General features: G+C 42.1%; 1 protein-coding gene and 2 pseudogenes across 3 annotated transcripts in view; 1 reads left to right on the top strand and 2 right to left on the bottom strand.

Annotated features, from left to right (window-relative positions):
* Positions 1 to 7,300, bottom strand: part of AOAH (acyloxyacyl hydrolase) — a 208,752-nt gene that overhangs the window by 39,937 nt on the left and 161,515 nt on the right. The window lies entirely within an intron of this gene.
* On the top strand, positions 28 to 730 carry LOC103265590 (annotated as a pseudogene). Its single transcript, XR_504649.2, has one exon. The product of XR_504649.2 is annotated as a mitochondrial pyruvate carrier 2 pseudogene (transcript).
* LOC103265624 lies at positions 843 to 1,410 on the bottom strand (annotated as a pseudogene).

Here is a 7,300-nt window from a genome sequence, read left to right as displayed (position 1 = left end):
CAAAGTGAAGGGGCAGCAGAGCATCCAGGGACGAGGACACCGCCACGCTCCCGCCTGGCTGCCCAAGATCACTTGGCGGTGGAGATGTTGGCTGCTGGTATTCGAGGCCTGCGAGCCACCTACCACCAGGTGCTCGATAAGGTGGAGCTGATGTTGCCCAAGAAATTGAGGCCGTTTTACAACCATCCGGCCGGCCCCAAAACGGTTTTTTTCTGGGCTCCAGTTATGAAATGGGGGTTGGTGTGTGCTGGATTGGCTGACATGGCCAGACCTGCAGAAAAACTCAGCACAGCCCAGTCTGCTGTTTTGATGGCTACAGGATTTATTTGGTCAAGATACTCACTTGTAATTGTTCCAAAGAATTGGAATCTGTTTGCTGTTAATTTCTTTGTGGGGACAGCAGGAGCCTCTCAGCTTTTTCGTATTTGGAGATATAACCAAGAACTCAAGGCTAAAGCAAACAAATAAAAGAGTTCCTGATCACCTGAACAATCTAGATGTGGACATAACCACTGGGACCTAGTTTATTATTTGATGATTAATAAGGCAAGGCTAACTGTGCTAACATTTGGAAGGCCCCCAAATATCGAACTGTAACATGGTAGCTAGTGCTTGATTCAACAGAAAAATAAAGGAGACTTTTAATAGTCTATCTTTACATGTGACTTAAGGAACTTATCCGTGGATATTAGTAACATTTTTCCAACCATTTGTCCATAATAAATTATACTTGCTCAAAAAAAAGAAAAAAAGAAAAAAAAAAGAGTCCTTGACTTCTCATTTCTCTGGGGACCTGTCAACTGCACTGGCCTTCTCTGTGTGAAGGAAAGTGAACACTGACTTCAAAGTGCTGTCACCACTCTGCCGGGAAAAAGCAAAGGAAGGTAGCCCAGAGAAAACCACAGAGTCCTGTGTAAGCTGTCCTGCACTGAACAGGAACCAGGCTGAAGTTGGTCAGCTGAACAAAAGCCCAGTACATCAGTCCACTCTTATATGTATTCCAGAATTACCGTTTCAGGTCCAAAAATATGTCATCCTTTCCCTGAAGAATTCTCATACCGGCCTAGAAGGCCGAGAGAGCCACGGGCCCGCCGAGCACCTGGTCGCCCAGCACCTTGGCCAGCACCACGCGGGGCGCGCGGCCGGGCAGCGCGCGCTCCAGCAGGCGCAGCCACACGTAGTTGAAGCTGACGTGGAAGGTCACGGCCACGGTGGCCACGGCCGGTCGCCCGGGTCGTCCCGCAGGCGCTGCTGCAGCGCGTCGCCAGCCGAGAAGAGTGCGGCGCAGAGCAGCACGTTGGCGGGCCAGGGTTGGCGCCCGGCCGCGCGCTGCAGCACCCGCCACCAGCCGACCAGGTCAGCGCCGCGAGCCGCACCTGCGGCGTCGTGACCACGCCTCGGAAGGTGCATTTTATGACGGAGCCAGCTGGGAAGACAGGGCAGTGCCCACCCATGAAGGGCATGCTGGCCCGTGTTCCACCGAAGCTGTGTGGCTATGCGGTGTCTCTTTGTCTCATACAGCTAGATGCAAGATCTCCGGGCAGCATTGATGTTCTCTTGGCAGATACAGGAATGTTAGCATATTAAAGGAATATTGCTTTCTTTTCTTTTCTTTCTTTTTTATGGTGGCAAATATACATCTCACTAAAATTTATCGTTTTAACCCCTTTGGAGTGTACACTCAGAGGCATTAAGTACATTTACATGGTTGTGCAATCATCACCACCATCCTCTCTAGGACTTTCCCATCACTCCAAGTAGAAACGAAATCCATTAACGAATAAACTCCCCATTAACTACCCTATCCAATCTCTGGCAGCCACCAGTCTCTTTCTCTTTGAATTTAACTATTCTAGGTACCTTATATGCGATATGCATAAACAATACTTGCTTTTTTGTATCTGGCTTATTTTACGGAGTGTAATGTTCTCAAGGACCATCCATGTTGTAGCACATACCAGAGTTTACTTTTTAAGGTTTTCTTCTTAAGGCTGAAGAATATTCCATTGTATGTATATGCCACATATTATTTATCATTCATTTGCCAACGGCTATTTGGGTTGTTTCTACCTTTGGGTGTTGTGAATAATGCTGCTGTGAACATTAATGTGCAGGTGTCAGTCCAAGTCCCTGCTTTCAATTGTTTTGGGTATATGGAATACCCAATTGAAGATGCTGGATCACATGGTAATTCTACATTTAATCTTTTCTGAGAAACCATCACATTGTCTCCTTTATTACCTTTTTGTAGCATGGCAGGATATTATTTAAAATGCACACAGTCATGCAAGTTAAGAATGATCAGTCCATCTTAGCATACATGCGCTCTTTCATCTGCTCCATTCATGTGCTGAATGCTGGCTGTGTGCCTGCTGTATAGCAGGGGATTAACACGCGACTTAGACACATAATTCAGTGCCGAAAGCAATTTTAAAAGGTTAGGGAAAATCCAACCCCAATGCTTGAAACGAGAAAAATCTAATGTGGTCTCAGACCTGTTATCTCTGCTCAGGGAAGCTGCCTGATTTTATAACACCGAGTCTTAAATCTAGAGATGAAAGTCTTTCTGGATGTTTGGTTGCTCCCATTGTCCTCCAGAAAAAAGAGAAGGAGCAGGATCCTGCCTGCTGACATGGGTCCTACCATGGCTCCATCATTAGCCGGACCCTTTATTCAGCTCCAGTCCCATGACTCTCAACTTCTTATTTTCAATAAGGAGGTGTTTAACTCTCACTCTTTGATTTTTCTCTTAATGAGATAGGAAAACTAATGAAAGCTCAAGCCTTGAGTGGGGGGGGGGAATAAAGGACCAGGTCAGAGCAATACGTTTCCTCATTATTCAGAGAACAGCTGGGAATTTGAGGTGCAGACTACTCACTGAGTTTGAGGAAAATGAAAATGGAAACCTGTCACAGCATGCCACATGGACAGCCCCTCCCCGCACCCACACCTCTGATGTCCCTTTGCTGCCCAGGACAAGGATGGCAGACCAATAGCAACTGATTGTGGTTAATTTTTAAAAAGCAATCACAAATAGCCATGCAAGGAGTCAAGAATTGCCTGTTCTTCTTTACCCAAATGTCTATTTTTTCTTGTGGGGATCCATAATACAAGCGCAGAATTCTCTGCTCCAAAGTTCATACACCTTCCACTATGTCTATTTACTTTTGGAAATCTCAGTTTTATGAGAATGTGTAATTAGTTGATGCGATTCCCACATCACTCTTCCTCTCAATTTCCCTTTCCTATTGTTCTATGATCCTTTTGCCAGACTCATCAACATTTTGTGTCTCTTTCCTTCCTAGTATCTCTTGTCTTTGCCCTCCTGCATGTAAGCTTCTCCCCAGTTGCTGATTTTGTTGCTGCTGCTACTACAGTTAGAGAAAAAACAAAACAAACAAAACAACAACAACAACAAAACTCCCAAAAATCCATCTGCAGCAACTGGAACTGGAAGATGTGAACAGGAAGTAAATCACTCCTTGCCTGTGGGATGCAGCAAAACAAGAGAAACATTGGGAGGCCTGATACTTCCCTTAAGAAGTCCATAGTCTGATCTCCACCATCATGGTTCAGAGAAGTGGAAAAAACTTATCCTTGAAATGGGGCAGATTATTTATTGCTCAAGATAGTCAAATGGAGAAACCACTTGCCCCCAATTAAGGAAAGAAAAGGTCCATACAGGCCTTTAAAATCTGAACTCTGACTCATTCAGTCTCTTTTAAAAAAGGCAGAGTGCACTTCGAGAAGAGAAGCGTTTCCTATGATCTCATCATTGGTTATCCCTCCATAAATTAATTTCAGCTTGCATTTCCACTACTAGGTCATGTTGACCACAGCAGCAAGTACCTCACATTCTGCACATTCAAATCAACTGATAAGACCACTTTTATGGTCTTCTGACTGAGCCTGTAACTTTTAATGCTTGGCCCACAGTAGGCACTAAGTCTCAAACTCTTCATAATAAAAGATGGGGTGTATGTAAACATATCTAATAAGTTTGTATTAACCAAATAATTCATTAGTTTGGCAACATTCATGAAGTACGGTAGCCCTTCACTTGTCCTCAGGGGATACGTTTCAAAACCTACAGTGAATGCCTGAAACCTTGATAGTATCAAAGTGTATATATACTATGTTTTTTCTTATACATACATAACTATGGTGAAGTTTAATTTACAAATTGGGCACAGAACGATATTAACAATTAATACTAATGAAATAGAACAACTAAGTAAAACAAGGGATACCTGAACACAGTGCTGCAATTCTGTGACAGCAGACTCTGATAATCAAGATGGCTACTGAGTGACTAACAGGTGGGGAGTGTCTACAGTGTGAATATGCCAGATGGAAGGATGATTCGTGGCCCAGGATGAACGGAGCAGGATGGCAAAATATCTCATCATGCTTCTCAGAACAGTGCACAATTTAAAACTTCTAAATCACCTATTTTTGGAATTTTCCTCTTAATATTTTTGGACTGTGATTGATTCGGGTAATGAAAACTCAGCAAATGAAACCGTGGATAAGGAAGAACTACTTTACTTACTATGTGCCAGACATTGTAACAGGTGCTGCGAACACACCAGCAAATATAAAAAACATGATCTTGTTCTTATGAAGCTTATATTTATTAAACAAGCAATGAACACAAAGTGTTAGGAATTCAGAGAAGCCCTGAATCCTGAAAGAAAAAGCAAGTGTTTTCTTTCCCGAGGTCCTAAGATAAGAACTTGTTAATTAATTTCCAACAAAATAGCTGATGCTTTTTGCACACTGCTCAGAAGCAAATCTCTAGGTTCATGTTATGGTTGTTATGATTATCTGTATTGGACAGGGGCAGATCTAGGCTTTGTGAATTCTGAAGCTTATAGAATTTGGAGGCTTCTCTTTAAGGAAAAGAACACAAAACATAACACAAGATCTGACATTATTGGGAAGCTAGAACAGAAAAAGACACGACTTTTAACCAATTATGGTTAAATAACTCACATTTGTAAATGCTACAGCTATATATGGCCACCAGGTGAAGGGCATCATTAATTTGCAACTCTTGGCACTCCTTAGAGTCGCAGGCATTGTGCACATCAGTCCTGAGTGGGATCTTAAGAACATCTGCTCATGCAGCCCATTTTACAGATGTGGCCCAGTGAGGGAAAGTGACTTTCTCAAGGTCTTATAGCTAGTAAGTAAACAGCATCTCAACTAGTTATCCATCTCAGAGAGTAATTTAATAATTATACTGTCGATTACTAGTAAACATTAATAATAATTGCCACTAGGTTAGTTTAGTTCTTATAGAGAATCTGTGAATTATATCATCTATTTTTTATACGAGTATCTGTGAATTGTATTCTTATATGAGAATCCATGAAAAGGCCTAGGAGGTGCATTTTGGTTTATCGACCATAAATCCACCCAAGCAAACCATGAAATGGCCTTGAGAAAATGGTCTGGACCTGAGATCGCAAGCTCAGACACCTGCAGGGCAGGGTAGGAGAAGAATAGGATGATCCCAATCTAGAAATCACGGCTGCTCCTTGGCTCTCACGGATTTGTACCATTCAGAATGGGGGGGGGGCAATGTCGTCAAATCTTTTCTTTTCACAACAGAAGTTGGAAATCTGGGACTTTATGTGAAACTTTCCAATTATTAGATATTGGCAACTAATCCAGTGATTTTTGGAACATGCTTCTTGTGCCAAACCAAACTGTGGATTATATTTGCACCGTTGTACCCCTTCATCTACAGGGTGACACAAAATCAGCTGATTTTTTTTTTTTTTTTGAGTTAGAGCCTCACTCTGTCGCCTAGAATGGAGTGCAGTGGCTACTCCCGGCCACTGCAGCCTTGACCTGCTGGGCTCTGGCGATCCTTCCGCCTCAGCCTTCTGAGTAGCCGGAATTACAGGTGCGCGCTGCCACGCCCTGCTAATTTTTTGATTTTATTGTAGAGATGAGGTCTCGCCTGCCCAGGCAGGTCTCGAACCCTCGGGTTCAGGCAATCCACTCACCTCAGCCTCCCAAAGGCGCGGGATTACAGGCTGAGCCACCGAGCCCGGCCAAATCAGCTGATTTTAAATAGGTTAACATTTTTCCCCTAAAATTTTTGTTTATAGATTATAATAGATAACACTCATCATTTTAAAAATTAAAATTAAAATAATTAACAGAAATTCAAAATTTGTGTTTGTTTGGCTCCAAATAAAAAAAGCAACAGAACTGGATAATTAATTCTGTGACTCCCTCCTGCTATTTCTCCTTCCCTTCCTTCCTATTTTTTTCAACCAACTTTCTCAGGTTGAACTTTCTGACAAGAGAGATTTTTTTTCTGTCTCTCTCTGTGTGCATCTGTACAGATGCTGGTAGGGAATCAGGATGATTGAGGCAAGACCTCCTTTACTCTCTCTTTCTTCTCGTTCACATCTCACTCAGCCCTTCTCATGCCTCATTTTCCCCATGAAGAGGTTTCCAGTTTGTATCACTAAACACTAAGTATCTCCCTTTCTTCCCTATACATAGTACTTATTGTTTTATCTATGCCTTTGGGCTTTGATTATATTCTATTTGGTGTTTTGTTGTGTAAGGTCTTTGTTGTTTGCTTATTTCATGTGTTTATGACAATAAGTTTCTTGAAAGTAAGAATGTTTCCTAAAACACTTGGCTCACAACAGGTTCTCATTAGATGACATTATTTGGTAATGGTTTAGAAAAGAAAGTAGAGAAGAGAGGAACACTGATGACTATTTCCTGCATTTGTGAACCATTCTTTTTTGATGACTTTTGATGGCATTATGCTTTTCTTGTTCTCTTCTTATCTCTCCGACCAAACACTATTCTTTTAATTTGCCTTCATGTCTCTTCTTTTTTTCAGACACAAGAATCTTACTTTTGGCTGTATTTTTTTCATCTAAACATTATTCCTGGGTCAAGTCATACAACTTAGGATTTCAACCACAGTCTTTATGCTCATGGTTTCCAATATTTCATCTGAGCCCAAACTTTTTCCTTGAGCCTAGACCCATGCTTCCAAATGTCTATAGAACATCTCTACAAAGATGTTCCTCAGATACCTCAAATAGAACATGATGAAAAATGAACTCCATCTTCCCCACCCCCCAAAAAGCTCCATCAGCTCCATTCCTTGTTTGGGTTAGTGCACAACAACCTGCCCATTTTCTAAATGAGACATAGTGCCATCATTCTTTGCTCCTCATTTTATCTTGCCTCCATTATACAATTGGTCATGAAGTTCACTTGATTCTACTTTTTTTGGGGGGGGGGGTTGGGGTCTCAC

Source organism: Carlito syrichta, unplaced genomic scaffold (assembly GCF_000164805.1).
Source record: "Carlito syrichta isolate Samal-C Ts95f unplaced genomic scaffold, Tarsius_syrichta-2.0.1 Scaffold98159, whole genome shotgun sequence".
Taxonomy (NCBI): Eukaryota; Metazoa; Chordata; class Mammalia; order Primates; family Tarsiidae; genus Carlito; species Carlito syrichta.
Note: the sequence above shows the minus strand (reverse complement) of the source record. Positions and strands in the feature narration are given on the sequence as shown.